The 15,165-nt window shown below is 39.5% G+C and overlaps 1 protein-coding gene across 1 annotated transcript in view; it reads left to right on the plus strand.

Moving 5' to 3' along the window:
- LOC150081560 (uncharacterized) overlaps positions 1-15,165 on the plus strand; it is a 710,435-nt gene that overhangs the window by 328,987 nt on the left and 366,283 nt on the right. The window lies entirely within an intron of this gene.

Raw genomic sequence — 15,165 nt, forward strand, 5'->3', positions numbered from 1 at the left:
TTGGTTGTTCTTCTTATCCTTTTTGGAATTTCTGTCTTTCTTAGTAGCTATTTCTTAGCTCTGTGCATTTCTGAGTGTATGCCTTATCTTTTCTAAGGAACTGAGGTCTTGAAACCCTCTACAACCTATCCATTGTCCATGAAATTCCCTATCCTATAGTCATTGACAGCAGTCATATGTGCTGTCCACGAGAGATAGTCATTAACAGCAGCATTATATTTGAAAACATGCTTCTGATATTGGTTCAGTGAATACAATTGTATTGATTGAACGATCCATTTAGTTTGAACGTGAATTTGCCTGACCATATGATTGCATCCTCAATAGCTCCAGTTCCATTATTTTTATGACAGTACCACTCACAAAATTATGTTCATCAACCTGGATCATCTTTCTATGTTGCATACAGTAATCAAGGTCTAAAAGACTTTGAATTTATGTACTTTAGGATTCTTAGAACACTCAGTTGATTCATTTGATTTCCTCATGAACACTGTCTTGTTGACTTCTGTGGAGAATGTTCGAATGTGTTTATGACAGCTTTATTGTTGGGAGAGTGGGTGCTAGAGTACATGTTTTACGGCTCTAGCAAATAGAGAAGTTTTTGCTTGTTTATTGACTTAAATTGGCATATTAATTTATTTTTTAGAGTTGCTTTATATTCCTAGTAACAATACTTTAGTTTAAATTGAATTTACATAGAGATTTTGTAGGTTATTACTTGGTATCGGTAAGAGTATCAAATCCGTGTGTGGACAGGTTTTGCAGCTCCCACGAACGAAAAGTTTTTAATTATACTTGGCCGCTTTATTGACTTAATTGTTAGATTAAATTATTTTCTATAAGTAGCTTATAGACCTAGTCAATCTCTGTGGTTTTTGAATTTAGATAGAGCAATTTCGAAACTAAATAATACCTCGTGTCCGTAAATTAACCGTTTGTAATTTGCTGCCATTGTTATAAACAACGTGTGCTAGCGTAAGGTTTAAAGGAAAATTATATAGCGTAAGGTTTAATGAAAAACTAGATAGCGAGTATAGTAGTAGTATCAATTAATCAGTAAAATTTATTAATCTTATTAAATTTCATTGTCAATCGAATTGTACTTTTTTAATTAAATAAATCTAGCAACCTAGTTATTACAAACGTAACATCATACATTAATACATATAAGTTGACAGGGGATAAGAAAGTCATATAACGTAACTCTGAGATAATATTCAATACTGAAATACATATATATAGTGTTATAACTGCTTTGTGATATAGGTTTAGGGTTATATTTTGTATTGAAATTTTATTGAACTTGAACTTGAATAGAAATCATGACTCAGAGCAGCAAAGCAAAAGACTCAAACTAGTGGAAGCGCTGTGGCTCAGGGGAGAACTGAGGAGAGTGGTTGTCCACTGAATCACAGTCTATTGAAATGCACTGCTTGTGGAGCAATCAGGAATGGAACATGATATTGCCAAGGGTAATGTCTTTGTGTGTGTGTGCACGATTTAAGGAGTGCGAGGAAATCAGGCACCGACTCGACATTGTTATGGGCTTATATGAGAGCTTGAAGGACAGGGTGGATGCCCTCAAGGGATTTAAATTGAGGGGCCCATTAAGCTCTCAGCTGCCCACATCAATGCCAGAGCTTGCACTTGAACATCACACAACACAGCAGCAACCCCCAAGGCAGAATACGCTGGTCCCAAAGGAACTAGTTGTTGTAGGTGACTCTATTGTCAGGGAAACGGGGAACATATTGTGCAAAAAGGATAGATGGAACAGGACCAAGGTATTTCTGCCAGGGGCAAAGGTTGATGACGTTCTAGGGTAGATATCATCCTTTAAGGGAACAAAGGGTGATATTGTTGTACACATTAAAAGGGTGTATTGTTGGCACTAATGATATTAAGAGTAGGAGACTGTCAGAATTCCTTAACAAGTACAAGACAATGCTGAAAAAAAGCCGTGAGTTAGGGTTGAATTTGAAAGTGTCTGCAATTCTGCCCAGACACGATAGGAGGGAGTATATGATGAGAGCCTTGTTGATCAATTCGGCTCTGGAGAGATTGTGCAAGGTTCAAGGGGTACAATTTTTCTCAGCCTGGTCTGTACTTGTTAATAGGAGAGACTGCTTCTACAGGGATGGGATACATCTAAATATAAAGGGTGCAAAAATATTTGCTGATGCTATCAAGGCAGAGTTAAGTGGGTCGGAAAACTGCTAGCTTGGGGGGGATACACGGACTAATAGATTAACAGTAGCCGCTGGCAGAGGTAAAAGTGATACTTGCACTACTTCTATTGAAATGCAATTGAGCAGCAGCCTGGAAAGGAAATCAATGGAAATTTCCAGGACTGCTGGGAGTCATAGTGGAACAAGTAAATGCGTGGTCTGTGTTAAGGTAACTAAGAGTAGAAACAGGTGCATGTATACTTGCATGTACACCAATGCTAGGAGTATAGTTAATAAATTCAATGAGCTTGAAGTGCTAGTCAAGACATGAAAGGCAGATATTGTTGGGATATCAGAGACATGGTGTCACACAGACATAAGCAGTGCAGAACTGGAATTTGGGGAGTACAATGTGTAAAGAAAGGATAGGCAGAACAGGAAGGGAGGAGGGGTTATGCTGTTAGTTAAGAAACACATAAAATCTAAGGAAGTATGGCCAATTCATGTGGGTGGAAAATGAAACGTTGAGTCAGTTTGGTATGACATAAGCACTGGGAAAGGAAAAATGTGGGTAGGTGTGTGTTATAGGCCTGATGAATCTGATGAGCATAATAAGCAATTGTGGAGACAAATAGAGTGGGCCAGTAAATTAGAGTGTCTTATAATGGGGGATTTTAATTTCCTGGATATTGCCTGGAATTTGTGGGTTGGCCACTCGCACACTAGCAAGGCTTTTGTGGATTTATTGGATGATTGTTTTCTACATCAATATGTTTGGGAGGCAACTAGAGGGAGTAATACTCTTGACCTGATTATCAGTAGTGATTCTTCATGCATCAAGAATTTGCAGATAAAGGAACCACTAGGTGGTAATGATCACCGTGTGCTGAAGTGGGATTTACTCAAAGAGGCAACTACCATCAAGGGTAAAGGGAAGGGTTTTTGCTTTCGTAAAGGTGACTACAGTGGTCTGAGACAGTATTTAAATTCTATACGGTGGGACCAACTGATGATGTTACCAACAGCAAATTCAAAATGAGAAGCATTCAAAGAATTAATCTTGGAAGCTACTAGGCTTTTCATACCAACAAAGAAATATTGTTCAAGATTTAGGCCTAAATGGATGTCAGATGAACTAATTAGACATGTGACAGAGAAGAAAAATGCATGGGATACATATAATTTAAACATGTGGCACAGAAGCCTATGATAGATATAAGTTGATCTGTAACCAAGTTTCAAAGGAGGTTAGGCAGGCGAAAGCAGATTACGAAAAATCTTTGGCAAAGGATGCAAAGAAAAACTCCAAAGAGTTCTTTACCTATGTAAACTCTAGAAGGAAAGGGATGCATCAGATTGGTCCACTGGATATCGATGGTTCAACTATTGATTATCCTACTCAGGTGGCTAACAAACTAAATGAATATTTTGCATCCACATTCACACATGAGGAGTTATTCAGGGATGGGAATGCCAGAGGTGTATTCAACTCTGGCAGTAAGCTAGATAATCTTGTAATAACTGAGAGCAAAGTGGAGGATAAATTGTTGAAGATAAACATAAGAAAGGCACCTGGGGTAGATGGAATCTATCCAGTTATATTAAAGGAGGTGGCAAAGGAAGCAAGCAAACCCTTAGCCATAATTATTAGAGCTTCCCTGGACTCAGGGGTGGTACCGATGGACTGGAGATGTGCAAATGTGACCCCAATCTACAAAGGAGGATCAGAGAGAGATACAGGTAATTACAGACCTGTTAGTTTAACTTCTGTTCCAGGGAAATTAATGGAGGCACTGGTTAAAGAAGCATTGCAGGATCATCTGGACAAGACTTCAGTTATAGCTCGGACACAGCATGGGTTTGTTAAGGGGAAGTCTTGTCTGACAAATTTGATTGGATACTATGATGTAGTCACAAAGGAACTGGATACAAAGAATAACTTTGATATCATATATTTGGATCTTAGAAAGGCCTTTGATACTGTTGCACATGGTAGACTGCTGCACAAATTGGAGCAGTGTGGCATTGGAGGCAAATTGCTGCTGTGAATAAAGGGATGGTTAAGTGTGAGAAGACAGAGAGTGCTAATCAATGTACACTGCTCTTCGTGGACTAATGTTATTAGTGGAGTCCCTCAGGGTTCAGTGTTGAGTCCTTTGTTGTTTTCTGTATTTATAAATGATATTGATGATTGTATATCAGGCTTATCGTCCAAGTTTGCAGACAATACGAAGGTTGGCAGGGTTGTTAATGACACTAATGACAGCTCATGGTGTCTTGTCAATGATATATAGGAATTTTTCTAGCAGGGATAAGGAGGTGATTATCCTCTTGTATGAGACAGTGGTTAGGCTACACCTTGAGTACTGTATAAAGGTCAGGAGGCCTCATTTTAAGAGGGATGTAGAGCTGTTGGAATGAGTACAGAGAAGGGCAACAAGATTAGTGAATGGAACAAAGGGTTTCTCTTACGAAGAAAGGCTTAAGGTTTGCAAATTACAGTTTCTGGATACTGGGCACCTGCAAGATTATCTGATTGAGGTGTATAAAGCCATAAATGGTTTGAACATGCTCAACGTGGATGGGATTCTTCCTCTTGCTTAGAATAATTGCGTGGGAGGGCATAAATTCAAATTGAGGAAAGACGGTTGTAGGATAGATGTGCTGAATAGTGTCTTTAGCCAGCGGGTGGTTGAGGTGTGGAACAAACTTCCATCTGTCATTGTAGAAGTTGATAGCTTAAATAGATTCAAGGCAGAACTTGACAAACATTTGGACCAAGTGGATGGGTGGAATAAGAGGGAGGGGGGGATTGACTGATGCTATATAAGCTTGTTTTCTTGCCTTTGCTAATGCTAATACTCTTTTTGTCCTTTTTCCACATTGCTTTTCTTATTGATATTTGGTACAGTTTCATGTTACTCAAATTTATCACACAGATATTAGAAATGTTAGAAGAGTAGGCACCCTTGTTCCATATTGTCTTTCCTCATGCATGTTGAACCTCTATGACATTTGGTTTTATCTCATCAAAACTTAATTGCACGTTCGCCTTCATTTCTATGGTTTTCAGCCAGTGTGAAAAAAGGACTAATACAGATCAGTCATCTAATTCATGAATTACGGATTGTTAAAGTGTGTATATGCAGGGGTGTTCCTAGGGTAAGTGGTGCCCCCTTTAAAATTTTCTTCATATGGGTATGTATGTATGTTTCAGATTTTCAGGTGCCCCATTGAACATTAGTGCCCCTTATTGCGGTGCATGTCTTACACCCTTGGGACAGCCCACTCCTGTGTATATGTAATTTGACTCTCTCTCTCTCTCTCTCTCTATATATATATATATATAGAGAGAGAGAGAGAGAGATAATACAAAATGAAGTATAATACAAAGAAAAGTTATTGCTATATAGCATGCAACCTTAGTGTCACTTTTCAAGAACCATTCATCAAAATTGCAAGTAAAGGAGATAATATCAGATGTTTGTCTCTGTTTCGGAGATAAGAGAAACGTGCCCTTAAGGTTAAGTTTAAAACTGTGAAATGCAAACAATTGGAATTAATTAAGGCATTAAGAAAATTAAAGCATCATGGAAATTAATGTCAGGACGAAAGTAAAAAACTGGAGGAAATATGTATTAGGCCTGTAGTTTATAATTGGTTCTAGAGAGAATGGATATAGAATACCCATAGAAGTAAAAGAGAACTTACCATAAAAGCAAAAGACGTGAAAGACAAAGTGAACATGGACATCTCAAAATGTATATAGTACCAAACTCTTGTGGACAAAAAAAAAAAAGAAAAACAAATGTAGTAAAAGCTTGAGATTAAATTTGTGATACACAGCTCTGCATAGAATAGAAGTAGAGATAAACAACGAACAAATTAGCAGGCTCAGGTGCTAATAATTTTGCTAAGGTGAAAACAGTTAAGATAGGAAGAAAATAGTTTCTAGCTACATGTTTCTAAAACTAATGGCTCATGAGAAATAAGATGAAGGCTGTAGAATAGTAAAAACGGAGAGGGAATGTAGTGAAATAGTAGGGCTAAGGTTGCTCAGGGTCACAAATCCTATTCCTGTAGAAAGAACCTTGAACAGAATTGAAGTACGAATCATGAATTTAAATAATGCGAAACTAACAAGAAAATAAGGATTAAAAAACCAATCATTAGTAAATAAAAATAATGATAAAAAAGAACAGTTGGGTAAAGATAAACATCAATTCAGAAAATCAGTGAGTAATTAATACAATAAAAAAAAATAATGCATACATTGTATAGTAAAGCATCACACAGGGTGATTCACTACCAGTGCGAGGTGCCTCCGTAGCCAGGTGGGAAGGAGCAGCAGTGCGTAACACACACACTTCTTGATTAGACCGGGGTTCGAGCCCGCCACCACCAAATACGGAGGATGCGGAAATGTCAGGGAATGACCACCGCATATCCTGGAGCAATATGGCCTTAGTTGCTAATGCTCCTAAAAATCAAATAACAAAAACTACCAGTGCGACAAACTTGCAGGAGATGTAGGGGGCATAAAGACGAATTGGAATCACATAGCATTGCAAGGTCCAAAATGCCTTCGTCATGCGGGAGGTCGCGTGAACAAAGAAGCAAAGAAAAAGAACAGAAACAGCAACTCGTTAGTGTTGCTGTTTCTGTTCAGCAACTTGATATCATAACAGATATCATTTTAATGACATGTTTTACATTGGCAAAAAGCCATGCTACAGAAGGTGTTCGAAAGTTCGACCAGAAGCAGTCACACAGGCTTCACAGCGCCGCCGCATGGAATCCCTAACGTTCTGGAAGATTCCTGGCTTGTCTCAAATCTCCCCGGCAGCTACAGAGATGCGAGCGATGAGGTCTTCAACTGAATCAACATGGGGGGGGGTCTCGTACACCAATGTCTTCATTTGACCCCAGCAGAAGAAGTCCAGGCATGATAGGTCCGGCGATCTAGCAGGCCAATGAACCGGACCACCACGACCTATCCAGTGCTGTCCAAATGTAAAATTTAGGTGTTGGTGGACGTCATTGGTGTAATGTGGGGGAACCCCATCATTCTGGAACCGCATTGAGCGGCACAACGACTGAGGAACATGTGCTTCTTCAATAAGTTCGGGCAGGACTTGCTGTAGAAAGATCAAGTATGCCCTACCGTCCAGACGAGGGGGCAGAAGGTACAGTCCAATGAGGTGGTCTCCAACAATGCCGGCCCAAACATTGACAGAGAAACGGCGTTGAGTTGCACATGTTCGCGTACCATGGGGGCTCTTCAAAGCCCACAAGTGGGCGTTATTTTGATTGAAGGTTCCCTCTCTTGTGAAACTTGCCTCATCCATGAACAATACGGATGCAGCAAATGCGCTGTCTGCCCCACTCTGTTGAAGAAACCAAGTAGCAAAAGTCCTCCGGAGTGGATAATCCGCAGGCTCCAATGATTGGATGTTGCAGATGGTGATTGGACACGTTGCAACGATTGGGAAATACCCAATCGTTGGCCTATTGCTTGAGTACTCATACTCGGATTGCCTTCTGCAAGATGTAGGACATTCTCCTCATTGTCTGGCATCCTCTTTGTTCGCTCTCGATTCATGGTACCTCTCATGAAACAACCAGTCTCACATAACCTTCTGTGCACACGTGCGAAAATCGTATGAGGAGGAGCACGCCTGTGCGGGAAACGTTCTTGGTACAAGCGCAGAGCGCAGTGACTGTTACAGTCCGCAGCTCCATACGCGAGGTGCATGTCGGCCAGTTCAACGTTTGAATACTCGTCCATCCTACTGCCTCAGGAACCGGTTCGCAAATGCTGACTTCCAGCGGGATCGCTCTTCATGCAACCTCCCGTTCAACATACTCTACCGCGTGACGAAGGCATTTCAGACCCTGCAATGCTATGTGATTCCGATTTATCTTTGTGCCCTCTACACTCCCTGCAAGTTTGTCGCACTGGTAGTGAATCACCCTGTATACAGGGTGTCTCAAAAATATTGGTACAAATTAGGGGAGGTAGGTTACATCTAAAGGAATGTGAATCGCATAGGAACCCATAACCAGAAACGTCACCGTAAGTCTGTAGACGGCGCTGTTCATCAGTTCGTGAGAGGGAAAATTTATGGTTTACTCATTCAAGCAGCAGTTGAATTCAAGATGAAGAGCATGCATCTATATATGAACTGTGAGCGGGCAGACATGCGCATAGTGTATGGATTAGCAGAGGGCAATGGATGAGCCACTCAACGAATTTTTGGAGAATGCTTCCCAGACAGACATGTACCGGACCACCATTTGTTTGCACGTGTGCATCAAAATTTGTGTGATTATGGGTCATTTAGAGGTAACAGGAGTAGTGTGGGAAGACCACGTTCGATGCAAACTCCCGCCATGGAAGAAAGTGTGTTGAATGCCGTCTAGAATAATCCTACTATCAGCACACGGGCCGTTGCCTCTGCCTTAGGAGTGTCTCGTTGCAGTGTACAGCATGTCTGGCATGACGATTCCTTACACCCCTTTCATCTCCAAAGGGTTCAGTTACTGCTCCTCCAAGATCATCCTGCACGTGTGGCTTTTGTGCAGTGGTTTCTCCAAGAAAGTGTTCAAGACTTGAATTTTCCAGCCTATGTTTTCTTCATGGTTGAGGCTTATTTCACTCGAGAAGGCTTATTCAATCAGCACAATGTTCATGTGTGGGCTTACGACAACCCACACGGTGTGTGCCCCCATTTGGTACAACATCGCTTCGCTATAAATGTGTGGGCAGGTATGGTCGGTGACTGCTTAGTCGGCCCATACCTGTTACCATCCCGCATGAACTCTGCTAAATATCGGATATTTCTTGAACAAGTTCTATCAGGGTTACTTGACGATGTTCCAGCAAATGTGAGACACAACATTTGGTTTCAACATGACGGGGCGCCTACCCATTATGGAAGGTGTGTTCGTGACCATTTGAACAGGCGTTTTGGGCGTCGATGGATTGGCTGTGGTGGACCCTTTGCCTGGACCCCACGCTCACTTGATTTATCGAGCCTTGATTTCTTTCTGGGGGGGGGGGCCTCAAATCTATCATGTATGAATCGCCTGTGGAGACTGAAATGGATCTCGTGGCAAGACTCGTCTGCACTATTGCTACTATCAAAAAAACTCCAGGTGTGTTCGACCATGTCCGCCAATCCATGCTGCGTCGGTGTCACGCATGCATCGCGTCTCATGGTGGAACCTTCGAGCATCTGTTGTAACATCATGAAATGCATCCATCTCGTAATCCATTGTTAATATTATGTCAAATAAATGTTTGCCACTAATTACTGTCTTGTGTCATTTCTGCTTCTTGTGCCTATGTTACTACTTTCCAGTGACGTTTCCGGTTACGGGTTCCTATGCGATTCACGTTCCTTTAGATGTTACTTACCTCCCCTAAACGTTTGTACCAATATTTTTGAGACACCCTGTATAGTCATGCACTGTATATTGTGTGCTATATAAAAATGTACAAACCTAGATAATGAGAAGTGAGCAATTAAATTAACTGAAAATGCATGCTGAAATTGAGATGTATTTGGACAAAATGTGATGGAAATTTAGAAGAGAAACTGCTGTAGATCAATATGTTCTTGGAGGGGGGGGGAGTAGATCTTCTGTAATTCAGTGTCCAAAAATTTTTTTTGTTTTTTTATAATTAATAATATTAAGAGTTTTATGAAAGTGATATGTCAAATAAGTTAAGGGAAAAGATTTGCCAACGAGTTTTAAGGTAGAATTTTCTAATTAGCATTAGCATTAGTAGAGGCATTTGAGGGAAGAAAGCAAGCTTATGCATCATCAGCCAAAAAAAATAAAAAAAAAATAAAAAATAACCACTTCCACTTCACCCTTCTGTTCATTCGAAATACCTGTCCAGCTGAGCCTTAAATTTATTTAGGCTATCAACTTCCACGACAAGGGATGGAAGTCTGTTCCACCAACCAACCACCCTAAAGGCAAATTTCTTCACATCTATCCTACATCTGTCTTTCCTCAATTTGAATTTATGCCCTCTCAGGTGATTATTGTGAGCAAGAGGAAGAATCCCATCAGCATTGAGCATGCTCAAACCATTCAAGACTTTATACGCCTCTATCAGATCACCTCGCTGGTGCCTAGTCTCCAGCCTTTCTTCATAAGAGCACCCCTTTGTTAAATTCATCAATCTTGTTGCCCTTCTCTGTACTCGTTCCAGCATCTCTACATCCTTTTCGAAATGAGGCCTCCAGACCTGTGTACAGTACTCTAGGTGTATCCTGATCATTCCCTTATACAAGGGAATAATCACCTCTTTATCCTTGCTAGAAAAATTCCTATATATCGACAATACACCATGAGCTACTCTTGCAGCCCATCTGCACTGCTCAGAAAATTTCATATCTGCCTGCACAACCACCCCCAGGTCCCTTTCATTCTCTACCACTGTCAGTGTAGTACCACAGAGTTGATACGTTTCTCTGGGGTTTGCTGATTCCCATATGTAGTACTTTACATTTGTCAATGTTAAACTTCATTTGCCACCTCTCAACCCATCTGCTCAACCTTTCCAGATCCTGTTTCAGTAGTACAGTGTCAGTAGTGTCCTTGACAACCCTGCCAACATTCGTAACGTCTACAAACTTGGACATTAAGCTTGATATACCATCATCAATATCATATATAAATACAGGAAACAATAATGGACCCAACACTGAGCCCTGAGGGACTCCACTAATAACATTAGTCCCCGATGAGCAGTGTCCATTGATTACCACTCTCTATCTTCTCCCCATCAACCACCCCTTTATCCATAGCAGCAATTTGCCTCCAATGCCACACTGCTCCAATTTGTGAAGCAGTCTTCCATGTGCAACAGTATCAAAAGCCTTTCTAAGATCCAAGTATATAATATCAAAGTTATTCCCTGCATCCAGTTCTTTTGTGACTGCATCATAGTATCCAATCAAATTGGTTAGGCAAAACTTCCCCTTAACAAAACCATGCTGTGTCTGAGCTATAACTGAAGTCTTGTCTAGATGATCGTGCAGTGCTTCTTTAACCAGTGCCTCCATTAATTTTCCGGAAACAGATGTTAAACTAACAGGTCTATAATTACTTGTATTGCCCTTTGATCCTCCTCTGTGAATTGGGGTCTCATTTACACATCTCCAGTCCATGGGTACTTCCCCTGAGTCCAAGGAAGCTCTCATAATTATGGCTGAGGGTTTGCTTACTTCCTTTGCTGCCTCCTTTAATATAACTGGATAGATCCCATCCACCCTGGGTGCCTTTCTTGTATTTATCTTCAACAATTTCTCCTCCACTTTACTCTCAGTTATTACAAGATTCCCTAGCTTACTGCCAGAGTTGAATACATCTCTGGCATTCCCCTCGCTGAATAACTCCTCATGTGTGAATGTCGATGCAAAATATTCATTTTATTTGTTAGCTACCTGAGCAGGATCATCAACAGTTGACCCATCGATATCAAGTGGACCAATCTGATTTATCCCCTTCCTTTTACAGTTTACATAAATAAAGAACTCTTTGCTGTTTTTCTTTGCATCGCTTGCCAAAGATTCCTCGTGATCTGCCTTCGCCTGCCTAACCTCCTTTGTAACTTGGTTACAGATCAACTTGTATCTATCATAGGCTTCTATGTCACGTGTTAATTTGTATGTATCCCATGCATTTTTGTTCTCTGCCATATGTCTCATTAGTTCATCTGACATCCACTTAGGCCTAAACCTTGAACAATATTTCTTAGTTGGTATGTAAAGCCTAGTAGCTTCCAAGATAAGTTCTTTGAATGCTTCCCATTTTGAATTTGCTGTTGGTAACATCATCAGTTGGTCCCACTGTATAGAATTTAAATACTGTCTCAGTCCATCGTAGTCGCCTTTACGAAAGCAATAACCCTTCCCTTTACCACTAATGGTAGTTACCTCTTTGAGTAAATCCCTCTTCAGCTCAATGTGATCACTGCCACCTAGTGGTTCATTTACCTGCAGATTCTTAATGCATGAAGAATCACTACTGATAATCAAATCAAGAGTATTACTCCCTTTAGTTGCTTCCCGAACATGCTGATGTAGAAAACAATCATCCAATGAATCCACAAAAGCCTTGCTAGTGTGTGAGTGACCAGCCCCCAAATTCCAGTCAATATCTGGGAAATTAAAATCCCCCATTATAAGACTCTCTGATTTACTGGCCCACTCTATTTCCCTGTACAATTTCTTATTATACTCATCAGAGTCATTAGGTCTATAGCACACTCCTACTCTCAATTTTGATCTCCCAATGCTTATGTCACACCAGACTGACTCGACACTGCACTGTCCAGCGATGTCCACTGGCTTCACTTCCTTGGATTTTATGTATTTCTTAACTAATAGCATAACCCCTCCTACCCTCCTATCCTGTCTATCCCTTCTGTAGACATGACATTGTACTCCCCAAATTCCAGTTTTGCATTCCTTATATCTGTGTGACACCACGTCTCTGATATCCCAACAATATCTGCCTTTGATGTTTTGAGCAATACCTCAAATTCATCAAATTTATTTACTAAACCCCTAGCATTGTTGTACACGCAAGTATACATGCTCCTGTTCTTTTTCTTAGCTACCCTAACACAACCCATGTGTTTACTTGTACCCCAATGATTCCCAGCAGTCTCTGAAATATCCTACATCTTATTTTCTAGGCTGCGGTTCATTCCAATAGAAGCAGTGCAAGAATCACTTTCACCTCTGCCAGTGGCTACTGTTAATCTATTAGTCCTTGTATCTCCCCAGGCTAGCAGTTTTCTGACCCACCTAACACTGCCTTAATAGCGTCAGCAAATATTCTTGCACCCTTTCTATTTAAGTGTATCCCATCCCTGTAGAAGCAGTCTCTCCTGTTAACAAGTATAGACCAGGCTGAATAAAATTCTACCCGTTGAGCCTTGCACAGTCTTTCCAGGGCTGAATTGATGAATAAGGCTCTCATCATATACTCCCTCCTATCGTGTCTGGGCAGAATTGCAGACACTTTCAAATTCAACCCTAATTCACGGCTTTTTTTCAACAGTGACCTGTACTTGTTAAGTAATTCCGCCGGTCTCCTACTCTTAATATCATTAGTTCCAACGTCTACAACTATATCACCTTTTGTGCCCTTAAAAGATGATATCCACTCTACAACGTCATCAACCTTTGCCCCTTTTAGACATAACCTGGTCCTGTTCCACCTATCCTTTTTACCAAGCATGTTTTCCGTTTCCCTGAAAATAGTCACCAACAACTACTAATTCCTTTGGGACCAGTGCATTCTGCCTTGGGGGCTGCCGCTGTGTTGCCGCTATGTCTAATGTTAGACATAGCTTGCATGATTGGAATAGCAATCTTTTCCCTTATCTTATGTGACATATCACTTTCATAAAATGTTTTATATTATTAATTATCATATTAAATTACAGCAGATCTACTAAAAAATTTTTTATTCAAACCATATTGATCTTTCTCTTCTAAAGTTCCATAGCATTTTGTCCAACTACAACTCAATTTTGGCATGGATTTTTGGTTAATTTAATTGCTTACTTCTCCTTATCTAGGTTTGTACATATTTTTTTTTTTTTTTTTTTTTTTATGAACTGAACTCTGACCATAGTATGCTGATAGGAAGTTAAACCTGAAAGAAGGAAATATTAATTATATTGAAATAACCAAGTGAAATTATAAAGTACAGTAGAATCATGGTTACCTGAAAAAGTTGGGGCCAAAGGTATTTTAAATAGTTGATTTTTTGGGTATTTAACTGTAGATGCATCATTTATACATGTAAAAAAGGAAGCAGGAAAAAATAGTAATGAAAGAAAATTACAGTAATCTGTGTACATATGCATAGTATGCATTACATACTGTCCATATGTGTGCAGCTTGAAAATAATTGCCAGTTTCTGCTTGAAAGATTGTCAGTTTTTTTTTTTTTTTTTTTTTTTTTACTGCACGATACTGTATTTTCATCAAATACTTAAATTGGTTCTTATTCAGTTCTTGCAATTTGGATATGAAGTGCATTAATTTCGATATCTGTTGGTGTTCACAGTATATGTATATTACAATGTTTCCTGTTTGATGTGTATTAGGTTAAACTAAATGGTGAAACTGCTATCTCTCAAGAAAAAAAAAAAGCAATAGGCTGGATTGTTATGAAAAAAACCAAAAACCTATGGATACCATGCAGTTCATGCTTTGTTTCTAGTTTTGTGCATTTGTGTTAAAATGTCCAAAGAATTTATTGCAGTTTATTGAAATTCTGCAAATAAGAATTTAAAGAACAAGGCATATCATAAAAACTAAAATGTTTGTATCTTTGAATAAAAGTCAAGCAGGCTGGGTGGATAATCCATGCTACTTTTGTATAACACCCCAAAAAACACGTATGTGATGCGTAAAGTCTTTGCTGGGGTTAAAAAAAAAAAAAAAAACCCCTACAAATTGAATAATACATGAATTTTTGTTTGCGGTGATTTTTGTAATGGTGAATTTGTAGCCTTTTATTTTACAATATTTTTATGCATTATATTAGTGGTTTGTATTATATAAAAGTGATATGGATGAAATTTACTTTTCTTTGCTTCATTCATAATGTTTTATACAAGTGGAATCATGCTTTTATTATATTTCCTACAATTAAATTTTAATCATGTTAATTTCTTTGAGTGAATTTAGGGGGGAAAAAATAAAATTGAAAAAATTTTCAGACAATTGAAATTTCATATAATTAGTATTTAGTTAGTGAGAATTCTGCTGTACTGTATTTTTTTTTTTTTTTTTTTTTTTGTTAGTTGTTGGTGCATCGGCTTCTGTGGCCATATTGCACTTCCCAAGGTTTTTGCATTTTCTACTCTGAACCAAGCCCGAGTCTGGATTCGAACCTGCGACCTTTGGGTTGCCAGGAAGGCACTTTACCCACCCGGAAATTGATTTTACAT

The sequence above is a fragment of the Mastigoproctus giganteus genome, chromosome 8, assembly GCF_048544385.1.
Source record: "Mastigoproctus giganteus isolate SK-2022 chromosome 8, ASM4854438v1, whole genome shotgun sequence".
Lineage (NCBI taxonomy): Eukaryota > Metazoa > Arthropoda > Arachnida > Uropygi > Thelyphonidae > Mastigoproctus > Mastigoproctus giganteus.